We start from the raw sequence: 18,242 nt of genomic DNA, 5'->3' as shown, positions 1-18,242 counted from the left end.
ACATTCGGTTATACAAGAATTGATATATTGGCAAGCATTGTATCGCTACTCATAATACAAATCATTAATACTGAAAGAGCTATGATAATTTTCGTTTCTCTTATAAACTTATTCAGATTTAATTGTTTTTCTATTTCTGCGGGTAGTTCACTTGGGAAAAGAAGAATGCAAACAACTCTTATTTCATCTTTTCAAGTTAAAGAAATTATATATGCTCCAAGTTAAAGAAATTATATATGCTCCAAGTTAAAGAAATTATATATGACGATTGTTGCAAATATAATTTATTTTTATTTTACAAAGATTATATTTTTATTTCAAAAAGCATATATTACTGAATATATTCCTCTTGTGAGTGCATTAGCAACAGGAGCTTGCAAAATGGAAGTGCAAACTGTAGTTCAAAATCGGGAAAAATACTGTCACACAAGCTCAAAATAATATATCATATTGCTTAAAATCGATGTTCAACTCAGAATAAATATATAACGTGTCAAAATATTATGTGTCAGCTAGAACAGAGATCATGTCGAATAATGTGACAGGGTGGTGAATAACATCAGTAGTTAAGCTAAAGGGAAAAAAGTCGGGTCGAGATAAATGTCAGACAACTGAAAGAGATGATTTAATGCATATATTTATGTTCCTCATAAATTTTATTTCCACAAGACAAGCAATATAGTTGGTTAAGTCAATACCATTTCGCTATCTACGTAGAGCCAAAGTCATTTCATCTGATATTAGCGGTTTGACTAGCAAAATTCGTTCACAAAATGTTTATTGCTTGAAGTATTTTTAGCAATTTGAACAAGAGAATATAAAAGGATAACACAAACAATGGGCATTTTCTGCACATGACTATGGAAATTTCTCGCTTAAGACTTACAATAAAATTTACCGTATAAACTACTTCGAGGAAACTATATCGATTATGGTTTCCAAAGTGCGCTGATAAATAATCTAGATACCGAATAAGAAGACGCGCTTTTTATGATTTAGTACAAAATAGTATTTCATATTTATTATACTCTTCGCTATATATCCTTGAACTTAATTCATAGCCCCTTTATTGCTTTTTGATAAGAAAGGCAGACACATTACATGCAGACATGTGCTTGCGTTCCTTGCATAAAAATGGAAATTATCTGCAATTTGAACCGATTTCATTGTATACAAATAAATATATTTGCGGAAGCATATCAGATATGAATATGACGCACGTTTATCTAAATTGATAACACGTTTGTTACTTAAACTCAAGATCCTGCATTCGAACTCTATCGGTATCAGCGGAGTCTACTGTCTATTCCTACAGATTGGGGTCAGCAGAAGTTTAGGATTCTGCAGAAGCATATCTTATAGAGTATATCTGCAATTCATAGGTCTGACCTTGTTGCGCACGGCTACTTCTGTTTGCAAATTACTTTAAGTGTATGCGTGTTTCTACGCAATACTCATCCGCTTAATATAATTTCATCGGACAAATGGAGATAATATTGCGGAGATGTACTTGCATAGCGAGTGACCTGATCTGAGATCGTGTGCTGGAACGAAAACAATTGCAGCGTGGAAGGTGTTTATAAGCCATTTAAAATAACACACAAAAAAACCCGCTAGATTCACTTCAACATTTAAATTTAATTTGTCAAAATATTTTCGTCTCTTTGACAAAGTTCTGTGCGGTCTCAGCGACGAAAATATTTTGACAAATTAAATTTAAATGTTGAAGTCAATCTAGCGGATTTTGTGTGTTATTTTAAATGGCTTATAAACACCTTCCACGCTGCAATTGGAGATAATATTGTTTCTATGTTTATTGTGTATGAGCGCACGTGAATGAATGTAAATGAATAGAACATATAAACTCTCTCGTTGAATCGAAGGTATATCTATAGGAGGTAACATACACACACACATATTTATATTATTTATATTATTCTTCACAATATAACCAAATCTTGTGATATTTATGACAATGTCTCCTGTCAAAGATTTTCTCCAAGATGTCCTTATCCTTTCTCCTAATTGACTCCATTAGTCCTTTGTGAGGACTTATGGCAACTTAGTTTAAGCTGCCTTCACGCGCGCCCATACTTTTTCAGTTTGCTCCGCCAATCGACTGTTACTCTTTACTTATTCTAATCTTTTTCCTTTCTACTATTCTTCATGGTTTCCAAACTTGAAGGTCCAGCGCTATATCTTACAACACATTTTCTCCTCCCATCCTAACCTCACAGCCTTCATTTCTTTCCCAATTTACCCATCCACCATCTTTGAACGTATCAGGAACAGAGTGGCTTGCTGCTCCCTAAATATTCTTAACATAAGACAAGCAACTAAATTACTTGCCAAATCCAGTCCAATTCCAGCCTGTATCATTTTGTCGCCAAAGTCATCACGTTTAATAATTACCACTCTCGTGAATCAGCCCATTTCTCCTTCATCCTAATAGAGCTCATATACTGCCAAAATATAAACTGCGTATCAGCAGTCATTGAACGAACTAGCCGGTGCTTAGCCGAGTTATTCACAAAGCACCTTTTGGTACACCCAAATTAGCGACAAACACATCATCGATCACCCACTAATCAAATCATACTACTTCGGTCCTCTCCGTTTTCTTACCTAATACGAGTGGGTGTTGAAAAGTTCCTGGCTTTAAGGGTATCACGAAGAGCCTGGTTGGATGCCCAAACTTCCGAGTTCTTTTACAGGGCTTAAAAACTGAAGGACTGTTGAAATAAGTGTGTGAATCTAGAAGGGGTATGTGTTGAATTTATAATTATAATTAACTGACTTTGCTGTTTTTTTTGTTTTTTTTTTTACCGAAAACCTGGAACTTTTCAGCACCCCCTTCTAATCGTTCCCCTGATCTAAAACATTGATGAAAACAACGACTTATATCTCAACCACACGTTTTAAGTTCGCAACTTCATGTTTTATCTTTGAAACACCACTCATTCGGATATGATGCAGCGAAGCAAGCAATCTTAAACATTCACAGACACATAAATATCTAGATACTCATTACAGTTAGCGCACAACTGATCGCAGGCACGGCACCTATTCTATGTCACATATGGAATACATATAAACCATCACATTTCAACAAAGATATCCATATATGTGAATACTCCTTATTTACATTAAAGCCATTCACACATGAAATACTGAAGCACAACAAATACATACAAAGAATCACAGACACATATATTTCCATATACACCAGACATTTGCCTTAGGCAAACACACATTAAATACTCAAATACGTAACACATACACGGACACATTAAGTGCACAGGTACACAATTTGCCTCTGTCAATGACATGGGAGGTGCATAATTACAATTACAGCTCAATAAACTTTCACGCAAGGTTACACGTACCTGTTCATATATTTAAAGTAACCTTCTCACATACACATTGACAGGCAAATATGCAACAGTTGATACATATACTTAATCAACTACCTCTCACTTCGTGAAGATATGGACGCTGAGCACCACCTTCTTCCGCTTTCCACTTTTGTTTCATTCACATTTCGCACGGACCCATCTTTATTTTTTATCTTAGTTTCAGTTAATTATTAATTCAAATTTGTTGATACTTGAACGTCATTGCTAAAAGGAATGTTGAGACTCGTCGAGAGATTTCGATTAATTTCAACTTTAATTATGTGTAGGCATAATTCCTAGAATATCCTAGCAACATAGCACACCTTGTTACGTAGCCCATACAAATATTATTAATTGCGCAACATATTAATTTTGCAAATTTATTCAGTGATGCTGCTAGCTGTGAAACAGTTGTAAGTTTCTCGAGATATTAACCCATTGTGTCGTTTGTGAGCTTCTTTGCCTCGTGTCCAAAATGAATAAATCTCAAGAAACACATCACAATGCTTATTTAGATAATGCATATTGGTATAGATATCGTCTAGTACGTGTTAACATGCTTAGATAATTTTCCATTTCCTTGAATAAAAGACATCTTTTACGAGAAAAATATGGGCTAATTCAGACTAGAAATAATACCATATCAATGTGACAAAAGTGAATAAGATAACGAGTTGTAACTAGTGTTTGCTTTTTAAGTTTATATTTAAATAGCGGATGCATTTATGAACAATAGTTATATTCGACAAGTGGTTCTTAGTTCATGCATAAGTATGTGTTCAAATGGGTCGCTGAAGAGCAAGGTTTAAAACATCGGAGACCGTTTGCATCTCGTAACCTGAAGCTTTGGAGTTTGCATTCTCTTTGGAGAAGTCAGTTAACTACTTATTTAACCGGGTGATAATCGGATTGAATGAACGAAAATTCGCTACATAATGTTAGCGCTTACTTTCATTTGCATAGATAGCGGGGGTTAGCACGTCTTATACAAGAACAACAATTGAGAAGAAATTATATACAAGATACAATAACCCATAGAAGACATTGTAGAAAATTTTCAAAGAGATATCATGACAGTGCCGTCAGAGGTGGAGTGAAAATGCGATTATATTTACTTATGATTAACACACACACACACACACACACACACACACACACACACACACACACACACACACACACACACACACATACACACACACTCACTCACACACACATACACACTCACACACACACACGTATGTATATGATATAGAAAAGTTTTAGTAATTGTTAAAAGAAATAAAGTACCTCGTATTTCTTCAAGTAGCAGTGACACTACACTTAATAAACTGCTAATTTTACTTTAATTCAACTAGTTGAAATTAGATTGTGCTGTGACTAATTGTAAAGTCATAATTGATTTTTATGTGCTTTGGGATTTCAAAGTCACTGATATGTACAGACAACTTCCTTTCAGATGACATTATTGAAATCTAACGAAGCTAAAATTATACAATTGAATTATTATTATCTTTCAAGAGAATATATTTCAAGTATACTGGCAAAACAAAATGCTTTCTCTCTGAAGTTACTGTATCACTAATCAGTTGTATTCTCTTCAGATGTTTATTTCACATTTTAACGTGTAAAATTCAGTGAAATGTTTGCAGACAAAAACTTGAAATCATTCCGCTTTTTGTGTGGAATTGCTGGACCACATTTCTGCTTAAAGTGTGGAATAATAATGATGCATTGTGACGATGGATGTGGGTATACATCTCTATGCAGCGTCATAAATGAGGGTTATATTAGAAAAAATAAGGAACAGATTAATATAAGTTTCTCATCGTATATGTTCAATTACACACATATACATACATACGCACGCACACACTTACGCACACACACACACACACCATTTAAATTCGGTTTTGGAAACGTTATGTGTATGCAAATAAAGTTCCTATTTCGTTATGTCGGCTATCGTCTAATAATACTGACTAGTGAGTCAACTTTTTGGAGCTTGCATAATGACTATACCGATATAATGTAAGATAAATATTATAATAACAATAATTCTATGATGGGATTTGTAAATATTTAATACACCGCTACTCGCCTTTCTACAAGTCAGATGACTTTAACATCAGATTCCGCGTCCTTGAGATGAGAACAGTATAGTCCACCTGATAAAAGGAATCAATGATGATGATCAACTGGATACCCACAGATACTACGGACTATACTGTACTCATCTCAAGAATACGGACTCTGATGTTAAAATCATGTGATTTATGGAAACGCGTGTAGCTATGTATTAGATATATATAAATTACATCCTAGAATTTTTACAGAGGGAGTGAGAGATACATTGAGAGAGAATAGCAAAAGTGGGACATTGATTCCTTGGTAAATAGATACAAGGGTAAAATTAGTCACGTTCCTTTTCAAACTTAAGTGAAGTATGGACAGTCATTTCATGAGCACTAATAAAGGTTCATTTCATCCTTACCCCATATTAAGTTATCAAATTAAATATTTTTACTTTATGCGAATATAAAGAGATAGATGCCTTAAATCTTTCAGAGATATGGTGATGCAAGGAGGAAAAATAAAATTCAAAATATGAGTAAAAGTATATTTTTATTAATGCTTAAAAGAAGTCAAGGGCCGAAAGTTTCATGCGTTGGCACATTTGCTTGTCTGTCTGTCTATCTATCTATCTATCTATCTATCTATCTATCTATCTATCTATCTATCTATCTATCTATCTATTTATCTATCTATCTCTGGTTCTCCATATATATATATATATATATATATATATATATATAGAGAGAGAGAGAGAGAGAGAGAGAGAGGGAGAGAGGGAGAAAGAAAAGAGGAGGGACAGATAGACATTGGTATATACCATCTTATGCATATATGTGGATGAGTGCGTATGTGTGTGTACGAGTGAATTTATTTGTACACGCATGTATAAGACTGTATTATTATATGTTTGGGTCTGGACCAATATAAACATTAAAAAAAAATTATTGTATGAGTCTGACTCCATCAACGTAATTCTTTTCTTTTTTTTTTTTTCTTTGTTCATAATTTTATTTTCTCATATTCCATTTCTTCTGTTCGGTCTTGACGTGAAGTTTTCTTTGAGGAGATAATTCTATTATTACAAACATTTCGTGCAAGATCTGTTTTGGAAATTGATATAAGAATAAAGTCACAAAACTTTAGCTAAAAATGAAAAGAATATAAGAATATAATACCAAATTTCTTAACGTGTTTATGTGATAGTGAGATAGATTGGAAATGAACTCTTTCTTGATGATAGAAAAAAAAGTTAGACGTAAAATGCCGTATATATATATATATATATATATATATATATATATATATATATATATATATATATGCACACATACACGTATGTGTATGTGTGTTTATGTGTACCTGTGTATGCATGTGTATGTATATACATGTGTCTATCGGACTGTGTGATGAGAATATCACACAAAGAAAGAAGAATGTTATCAAGCTGTGAGTAAGATTATGAGAGCAAGAAATAATTAAATTAAAAGTATAATATGAACTAGAATTAAATAGAATTTCAATATAGTTTCATGAGGTGTTTTGACGCCAAAATTTTGTATGATATTCCTGTGGTATTTATGAACTTCATGTCATCAAAATATTTCTTCTATAGACGATGTTACGCTATTAGAGTAACAGAAGTGCCACCAATAGCTGCGTTTTAAAGCTTACAACAACAACATCAGTCATACTAATTTTGAAAATAAAATTAACACGACATAGCATAATAATACGTGATGGCGTCGTTAAAAATAATCACCAATATTAATATAAAGATTGTTTGGATAATTTTAAAGAACATTACGTAATAAAATATGCTTAACGAATAATGATTCCAAGAAGAGGGAGATGAAGAGGAATAAATTCAAGTAGAATGATGATGGTGGTTTCTTCTAGAATGCCTCCGCCGCCACCGCCTACACCACCGCCACCACCACCAACAAATGCAAAAGCAACAGTCGCAGCAGTAGTAGTAGTAAGAATAATGATAACATCAATAATAATTAATAATGATTTCTTTTATAATAACAACAACAACAACAACAACAACAACAATAATAATAATAATAATAATAATAATAATAATAATAATAATAATAATAATAATAATAATAATAATAATAATAATAATCCATTTACTCATGTTAATAATATTTTATCTCCTTTGCATGTTATGCTAAAAGATTTACTGTTTTCGAAATTAAGAATTAATTAAAAAAAATTATTATTACATTTTTCTTAGACGCCATCTGTCTGATAATTATAAAGTTGAGTGTGTAAGAGCATTTGAAGATTCATATATTTTTAAAAGCCAAAGTTTTTAAGAATTTTAAAAACTGTATTCAAGTCTTCTGTATTACATTAGTTCTTAAGACAAGAGGTATACGTTTTAGTACTTTTTTTATAATGACTGTCGGCAACAGTAAGATTGAAGAGCTTTTCCGTTTAAACATTAGGAGGTAATTAATGACTTGTCAGTGCAGCCTCTACTTTAAAAAAGATTGCGAGTCACTAACAAGCCAGTATGACCGAACAGCTCTTATGCTGCATTGGCTTGACGTTTTGACTACCTCTCAGCTATCCTACTTTGACCCAGCAGAAATTAGAGTATATGTCAGCTGCAGAGATTGAAACGAGGTCGCATCAGCCATCGGCTGGTATTTGTTTTCAAATGATTAAACTAGAAAAGCAGGAAGGGAAGTACCTTGCTCAAGCACACAACGCATAGTCCAGAAATCGGACCCACAACATTGTGGCTATGAGATCGATACTCTAAAAATTGAACTTTGTGCATTCAGTCCCATTAAATGTAAGCAAAATAAAAAAAATAGACTAACCGTTTATGCTTTTAATTCATTGAGTCAGAGGACTGTATCAATGGTCGGGTACCACCTTAAAAGCTCTAGTTCATGAAATCTATTCTAGTAGTTATTTTGATATTGGCTGCTTATTGTGATTGTCTTGTTTGCTATTTGCAAATACTGTATTCGTGTGATCGAGATACGTTGTCTTCTCTCTATCATTATCTTTTTCATTTACCCTTTCGTTGAAGGGCATATGCTGGAAGCTTTAAAAACTTCTTCAATTTTTCATGAGCGTCAACCTAATGCACCTTATTTGTTTATTGATTTTACCTCATCCTAGTGTTTTACATTTTTAAAGTATTTTTGTAACATATTTGCAAATATGTAGACAAATCAAAATGCTTGTCAAAATCGTATACACTAAAGGAAAGTCATCATTTTTTTTTTAGAAATATGAACAGCATAGTCGTAAACTTAAGAAGTTAGCCCATCCTCAGCATTGTTTCTCGTTCAATATCCCTTTCCAGCTGACAAAGACCTTGAGTGCAGAAATTGTGCGCAAACCTATATATATATATATATATATTTCTGTGTGCGTGTGTATTATGTGTGTGTATGTGTACACATATAATTGAATGATTTATAGTGTGTACGTCCAAAAACAGAATAGTAAAAGGGATCTTTGCTTAAGAGTTTTTATTGCAACATACCGTTTCTGGTTGTAATAAAAATATCAAAGTATTCTGCTCTTGCATATACATACACCAAATTGTTCAAAGTGTATATAAAACTGACTGAATTTCGAAGGTAAAATAAAGTTTAATACTCCATTGCAATTTGAATATACGCGGATTCACATGGACTTCGAAACATTGATTAACTTTTTGGCCGTTTGAATGGAAATAACCCAAATTAATTAAATAACTTTCTTTTTCTCTCTCCCTCTCTATCCATATCTTGCTTTCTCTCTCTCTCTCTCTTTCTCTCTCTCTCTCTCACTCACTCTCTCTCTCTCTCTCTCTCTCTCTCTCTGTAGTATACATGTGTATCTGTGTGTGTGTATGCGTTTATGTGTGAGAGAACGGATATGTGCATGCGTCTGTAAATGTGTGTATGTGTAAGGGTATATTTCACTGTGTGTATACGTGCAAATCAATGGATGTCTTACGTCATTCGGCCTCTATTTATGGCAAAGTTAACTAATCATTCGTTAAAGATCGATGAAGATCGATAAATAAAGCGCTAGGGCTAGAAGGAACTAAATACTGCGCTAAAAGGGCCATCACTCTTGGATGTGACATTCTAACATGGCTACATTTGTGAGACTGTTTACATGCTTTACACACACACACACACTGATTGTCTACAGGCTAAAACAAATGAGATGTTGCGGTAAATAATTTCGACACTGAAATTATATTTAAAAAACCGTAGTGTTTAAAGAAATAAATTTTTAACACTAAGGTAGTCTTCGAATCTCATTTCATTATAGTAACGTGAAAGTTATCTTCAATTTGTTAGTTTTCTTTCCATAAGCGAAGTTATTTAGTTTATCAAACTTCAAAAATTAATGTGTATGCCATTTCGTGACTGCTAGGCTGAAATATAATCATATAAAGCACCTGGTCTCAGAACGTAAGCAAAGTATCTGAATATTTAATTGAGACTTGCATTCAAAAATGCTGTGATGCTCGTGATATGCATGATGGTGATCATGATGGTGATGATGATGGTGATGATATCATCAGCAGTATCTTTGCTTCAGTGTCAACGTTACATATTACGTTACAGTTTACCTATTACATTAAAATAAAAGCAATAGTTCATGTAGATAACGATTTATAATATGACATATTACATGGTTAGGAGATAATATTTTTGTTATGAATTTGTAAGCTACGTAGTATATTTGGTGTAAAGTTTGAACGTACACAGAGAATATATATATATATATATATATAACATGCCGAATATATACATATCTTTGCTATTATGTTAAAATCTCGGATGTCAAAATTTGGCCAAATGCATTTTTTTTCAATATCTATTTTTGCTTGCAATAGCCGCTCCTTTTGGTCAAACTATTGTATCTCCAGCGGCTTCAGAATCCAAGATATCAAGCATTTGTCGTACAGCGGTTTTGCTATAGTGAAACTATCTTTTCGTTTTCTGGACTTACGACACTTTTGCATAATAGCAACGATATATAGTGTACGCTGTCTCACCGATAAATTTAAGATCAATCATAGTTGTTTTCATTGAGGTTTTCTTATTTTAAACTGACTCTACTATTCTTTTTCTAGCTTTAATTTCATTTAAGAATATAATTTTGACAAGAATTTCCAGCGTTTCATAATAAAATTGAAGGGAACCTCAAGGAATCGGTGATATTGTACATCTCCAAATAGCAATACAATATCTCCTAACAGTGAAATAAATATTATGCTGTAGGCAATAAAAGAAGGCAAAGGATTTTGTTCAGTATATTTACCAACACTAGAGAACATTCCGACGAGAAATTCTGCTCGGAATATTAGACATCTTCCGTTCACCTAACGACATAAAATTTATTCCTAAGTGCTAGTTGAATCTTTATATGCTGTTACCTTTATTTCTCCTGCCTACGCGTTTACTATTCCTTATTTCTATTTACTGATAACTTTGTTATATTTTATTACATTTTATTTCTATTTTCACTTCTCTACTAAATATCAAAAGTAATTCAATTCTCAACAGAAGAACACATATATATTTCTCTGAATGTTTTGTATTTAACTTCAATTTCGTTTTGTATTTCCCGACTTCTTTTTTTTTTTTTTGTAGCTATGTGCTTTATTTCTTTTTTCTTTATATATATATTTCAAAATAAAGAATATGTTTTTACTTTCCGCATTCTTCATATTTTTTCAATGCAAAATGTATATTCTATTTGAAAACAGCATGAGTCAGTGAATGTATGATGAACTCTTAGTAATGAAGCATTTATTAATAGTTTATACGTAATGGAATGTAAATAACAATACTTTAGCTAATCTGTAAAGTATTTTCCATGTTCTATAGTTGCAAGCTGAATCTGTTGGTCACGAATGTATATATTAATGAATTGTTATATTTTCCATTTTCCTTATGTATCCTAATTGTATTTTCTGTTACACCTTTCTTTAGTTCGTTTGCGAGTTAGTTGTAAACTTCAATTTTTGTACTACCATAGTTAGAAAAAACATACGTTTACATTGCGGAAAGAAATAAGGATTTTAATATTTTATCTAGTTAAATAGACATTTTAACTGCGAAAATAGGGTCAAAAATAGAATTCAAGAGGAATTCGATTAAGTATAAAATGCACATCTGGTGAGTGAAGTGTTTTATGCGGAGATATATTGCATTTCGTATAAATGGATTGTTGTAGGATTCAATATACTCAAGTGGAACTGGAGTTAATCAAAACATGAAATGTAAAACAACAGTAATGTGAGATGACTGAACACAGTAAACAACAGAACGATTTAGACGTACCAATTAGTTTAGTAAAGATAAGTACGTTGGTGCTAGAAGACAATGAATCAAATGCATAATAACTTTATTTAGGATAAGGATAAAGAATATAACAGTGATGGTGATTGCATATCAGATGAATGAACAATACGTATATGTGTGCATTATAATTTGTAAGTTAGAGTATGATTATTTCCGCAAATCTGTAAAGTGAACTTCAAGAACTGAAGAGCAATAATAGGTAAATCAAGAAGATGTGCTTCCTCCTAAAAAAGGTAAATTTTAAATGCTAAAGTCTAGAATATATGTACAAGAATGAGCGCTAACCATCATTTAAGTATAGATGTTTTCGATCTAGTTTGGATTCTTTGCCATCGAACTTGATGGCAAAGAATCCAAACTAGATCGAAAACATCTATAATAACAATGGCAATTCTGTCTTTCTAGGAGGAGGAAGAAATCCTTCTGATCTGATACTAGAATATATTTATTAAATGTAGGCACGAGCACTTATTTACAAACATGCTGACCTAATACTGTAGCTTGAGAGTATATATATAAAAATATGTTGGAATTTATGGAGCAATTGTCTTCAAAGTCCCATATTGTCGTTGAATGCTCGAAATGAGGAGTAGATAGACAGCCGACAGCTAATTAAGGGTCGTTCATTGAGTTACTTGTCCTGTTTTCCATTTTTTTCTCTCGTTTGCGTATTTAACTCGTTTGTTTTCGTACTTCATGTTGTTTACACAGTTAGTGACGTCCTGTACCTATATATACATGTATATATATATATATATATATATATATATATATATATATATATATATATATATATATATATATATATATAATTTATTTATTTATTTATTTATGTGTTTCAGCAATGTGGCTGCGGTCATGCTGGTGCACCACCGTGATTTTCCGTCTTTATGCTGTGCTCTCTTCACGTTCCTTGCATGGCTCTTCTCCCCCACCTGATATGGTCCAATCAAGAGCTTTGATGGCACATCTGGTGTATGAGAGAATTTGATATAGCTGCCCTAAACTGCGTCTCATTACGAGCCATTGCGTATATATATATATATATACATATATTTATATGCGTATATATATATATGTATATAGAAAATATATGTATGTGTATGTATATATATGTATACATATATATGTATATATATGTATTTATATATATATTTATACACACACACACACACACACACACACACACGTCCACTAATTATATTTGAGCAAAACATGTATAGCTCTGATGATGATATCTGTGTAGCAGCGGTTCGGTGCACTCATCAAACATAACAGCCAAGTTAGTAATGACTGCATATATGTTGAACACAACAGAAACATTTTAATATGAGTACATCATTTCTGCTTTCTGTCAGTTCCAATATAATCTACCAAAGAATATTCCAAGAAATGTTGTCAATCCCAAATATATACTAAAGATCTTCAAAATCCATGAATAATTCTCATATTGGTACACACACACACATACATTCACACAGACACACACACACACACACACACATAATCAAAAGAGGGTTGTATTTCCACGCAGGAAAAAATATAGCCATATTTGTTGTTGAAAATGCACCCAGATTTGAAAAAACTAGTAATTGTTTTAAAACAAATTTATTTACATATATACCAAACTAGTTTCAACAATAATTTTGTTTATCAATGGTATAACATTTAGAATTATGAATTAGAAAAACATATTTAAAAGTTTCAATGTTGGCAAGTTTACATGTTCATAACAGTCTATAATATAAAGACTGTGGATCAACTTGTTTAAATGTACAAATTTCAATAGTGTTAGTAGAGGTCGACAAGAATATCATCAAAGTTTCAGTCATTCTGAGTTAAGAGGGAAAAAAACAAGGGAGAAATGAAGATAGTAAAAAGAACGATTTGGTTTACAGTTTCTGTGATTCTCTTTCTGTTGTGTGCAGGAACTTGTAACTGCTGTTTTGGAATCCGGTGTATTTATAATTTTTTCCGCGAACAGATATGACTTTTTTATTCGTTAAAATACTTGGGATGTCTTGTTTTTCTGGTGGTCAAGATTGTCGTTCTGCTTGGTTGGCTTCCCTGTGGGAAACGGTCTCAGCCGTTCTAGTTGGTTGATTCTCTTAAAGAGCTATTTTGTTGTATCTACTGAAGTCCGGTTTTGATCGGAGGTAAAATTTCATTGATCTAGAGATAGGTGACGTCAGAAACTGGTGTTTGTAAAATTTCTTTGGTCTAGAGTTAGGTGAGGTCGGCAACTGGTGGTTGTATGGAGTTGGAGTTGCGGTATCGAAACCCGGCAGAAAGACTATTACTAAAGCTTTTAAAACGTGTCTGTTGTATCTGGTTGTTTTTTTTGTGGAGAAAGTGAGTGTTTTTACCTTTTTCTCTTTAGTGTTTTTTCTTCTTTCTAAAGGATATTCAGCTGTGGTTTATATTTTTTAATGAGTATGCTTCCTTATTTAAACGGAATTGGGTTGAAATGTTTTCGGTGCATTGATAGAAAGGGAAGATTTGGTATTTCGGGTTTATGTTTGCGGGGCATTGTTCTAGGATTTTGCTTATAGGTGGTACTCCTTTCAAAGTGTTGTGCTGCATCAATTTTGCAGTCTGGATCCCATCAGGTACATCTATATTAGCAGGATGGGTCGAAAGACCGTTGTACAAATTAAGGATTAATACCAAATTCATCTTCTCGTCACTTAAACAATTATTATTATCTCAACTGACACTGCTGAATACCTGAAATAGATCCAACAGAAACAAGCCCTGCTATGGATGAGGCCAGGTAGCCCAAACTGTCAGCGCTCTACTCAGCACTTGAACACACTAATCGACATATACCCATTAGTCCAAAAATATTATGTACACACACACACACACACACACACACACACACACACACACACACACACACACACACACACACACACACACACACACACACACACACACACCTTTGGAACTTCATTTCAAATGCCCTAGTGGGACGTAGGAAAAGTAGAAGTGTTAAAAAGTAATAATTTGAGAACCAGAAATTATGTATGAGAAGCGTGTGACAGAAAGTGTTAAGATGACAGTCAATGATATCTAGTAAAAAACAAATGTGGTTTCAAACATGGAAAAGTTACAGAGGCAGTCGGTACTGCCAGGTATCTCCATGAATTGTGGAAGGTAATGTGTAGTACAGTCTTATAAAAATATCCAGATATTCCCTACAATCATCAATGCAGCCTGGAAGCGCTGGAGATGTTAACACAGTGTAAAGTTGTAGAAATCAGTGCTTTCTCATGTCGACAGCTGAAATAATCCAGCAGTGCAAGCTGTATCGGAAAATTATAAACGCGTACAAACACACATATAAAGAGTCGACACACAAATGCCCTCTTATACATGCATGCACACACACACACACACACACACACACACACACACACACACACACACACACACACACACACACACACACACACACACACTCACACTTATGTGTATATATGTATTATGTATAACTATTGCATATAAACGCAGAATTAGACATGGAAACACACATTAATCATTACTTTTATCTTGAACACATTTCAACATAATTTTCTATTTCATTGATTTTTCTGTTAATAGTGATTCTAAATCTGTATCGCTCATGATATTTTTAGATCAACATATTTTGATCCATAGAAATAAAATAAAATCTTTTACAATCATAACTTACAGTCATTTACGCAAATATCAGGGAAATGAGGAATGTACAGAGGCATTTGGCGAGAGAAGATATTTACAAAATGTGTTGGCGTACGTAACATGAAAACTAAGTGCGGTCTTCGGTATTTATTCGATTAAAGAAATTGTCGAGTTTTTTCGGTTGTATACAGATCAGTACCTTCAGAGAGACTCTGATATTTTCTTGCTTGTACTCATTAACATCAAGGATTGTGAGCTCACATTTTAGGACACATTTTTCTATCAACTCCCATGATATTCCTTATGGTGACACATCGAAAATCATCACTTTTGTTGCCCACTAGACTACATTTAAAAACAAAAAAAGATTAAATTCCTCAGATGGGAGTAAAATGTTTCTTTTTCTTGAGGAGAGTTCAATCTACAATTTCCTATACCTCCCTGGGACATATGGGATGTATGGGACAAAAATTTCTATACATATTTGTGTATTACCCTTTCAACTCCCTTTACGTCACCATTTTTCTAACCGTTTTCTTCAAGAGCACTCTAGGCAAATTAATTCGACGTCATCTCCATCCAGAAAAATCGTTTATCATGTTTCAGAGAGACTTGTTATGCTCTTTTTACGTCATTTACACAGGCGCCGGTTTTTGCACACCTCTTTCTGTAGTTTTTGTTCATGATCCAACTAATAGTAAAGGGGATGCCGAATGTCACAGTAAAATTTAAATGGTGATTCTACTGACACATACAATTTGATTTCTTTTCCTCCTGAAAATCATGTTATAATTAATGTAGTTGGCGGCAAGCTTAGCGAAAAACAAAATCCGTTACTACTATTATTTACCCTAATCATATGGACTTGCGAAATATATTCCAAGTTTATCTAAAATATATATAGATTTACTTGTATTTCCTAAATATTCAGGAATATATTTTCTGTTGTCATAAAAATATTTATGATGAAATTAAACCGAATTCATTCGTATCATCATGTAGTATTGAACATACAAGTTATATGGATTATATGCGTGGGTGTATATATATATATATATATATATATATATATATATATATATATATATATATATATATATATATATATATGTGTGTGTGCGTGTTTGCCAATGCATATATTTGTGTCTACTAGCATATACAGATATGTGCTCGTTGGGCTGAAAAGGGGAAGATCTAAAAGCGTCAATAATTTCGAAAATAAAATATTAATTATGTGTGTATACAAACGAATAAAGAGTATGTATTCTAAGCAAAATTATTTTACTGCAGCAGGAAATTCAATTTTTTTATTATCAAGGACGGCTTTTGCAGTCGAAGACGAATCAACGTAATATTTGTTTCGTATACTAAGTCGCGAAAGTCTATTTAAATGTAAGTAGTTTCTTTTTCACCCCTTAATCTCTTCTTAGCAATGTCATTGCAACGTACACATACATACATACATACATACATACATACATACATACATTCATACATACATACATAAATACATACATACATACATACACGCACACACATATATACCAATCATTGTTCGTCTAAAAAATAAACTGTTGGGTGTTGAATATTATTTACATCTTTTAGAGAAGGTAAAAACAGTAAAGACATAAAAAAGATCAGCATTATGAGTCATAAAGTTGCATTTTATTTGATATATGTGTGTATGAGAGTTCATGTGCATGTGCGTGCGTGCACACGTGTGTATCGGCAGTACAATATACATTTATATATATATATATATATATATATATATATATATATATATATATAAAATGCACACAATACTTTTGTACGTATGTTAGCATGAGAGACTTGAAGAATGAACATATGTCGACCAGTAAGTATCCTTTCTTTATCTGTTAAATACAAGGTCTCTCAATAAGTATCCGAATATCTCGACCGCACTTGATGGAGCTACATCGAAAATTAATCAAAAGTGGATAGTAAGCGACATGCCACATAAATATATTTCCTCCTTGCCAGTTGAATGTCATCCTTTCATGTGAATGAAAAGCAGAAGATGGTAGCTCAACTTATCGACTCTTGAGAACAATGTCTATGTTATGTTAAGTGAAATGCTTTTAAGGACTAGTTATAGCGACTCATTGATATAACCATTCATAAATACATACATACATGCACATATATACATGTATGTGTGTGTGTGTGTGTGTGTGTGAGTATATGTTTACATTTGCATATGTGTGTACGTCTCCCCTTTTAAGCCATCATCCATAAACAACGGCGTATGTGCACCCACTTTGTCTCAATTCAAGCATGGCGATTTCCTTCTGTATGTTGCTTTATATTTGTATTATATATCTCCTTACTCTATTTAGCACATATTTCTTTCTAATTTTAGAATTTCGCATTATCGCACTTCAAATCTCTCTCCTATTATTTTGCCCGTATATTACAAAATTCCTAGCCTTTCCACAAAATGCGATTTCATGCAAGTGTGATTGGGTGATTACTTGCACGTATATGCATGCAGGCTTGCGTGTGTATTCGTGTGAATGTACATCTCTGACTGTGTGTTTATGCGACGTTATGTGCGTGTATAGGTTTGTGCTTCCATACTGATTTCAGAAATTCCAGAGCGGATTTGTCCAGTACCCAATCTTCCAAGATTTCGAGCCTGACATGTGTTTCGCAAAAATACATAAGAGAAAGGGATATGGACTATGAATTTTGCAGGCCGTCAAAGTTTGATACAAATAACATTCTGTTTAAAGTCAACTGC

The 18,242-nt window shown here is 33.0% G+C and overlaps 1 protein-coding gene across 2 annotated transcripts in view; it reads right to left on the bottom strand.

The window, feature by feature from the left end:
• LOC106869508 (uncharacterized) overlaps nt 1-18,242 on the bottom strand; it is a 1,059,538-nt gene that overhangs the window by 450,212 nt on the left and 591,084 nt on the right. The gene's annotated exons all lie outside the window — the stretch shown is intronic.

The sequence above is a fragment of the Octopus bimaculoides genome, chromosome 1 (assembly GCF_046866305.1).
Source record: "Octopus bimaculoides isolate indiv1 chromosome 1, ASM4686630v1, whole genome shotgun sequence".
NCBI lineage: Eukaryota > Metazoa > Mollusca > Cephalopoda > Octopoda > Octopodidae > Octopus > Octopus bimaculoides.
The sequence above is the reverse complement of the archived record's forward strand: the minus strand, read 5'-3'. Positions and strand labels throughout refer to the sequence as shown.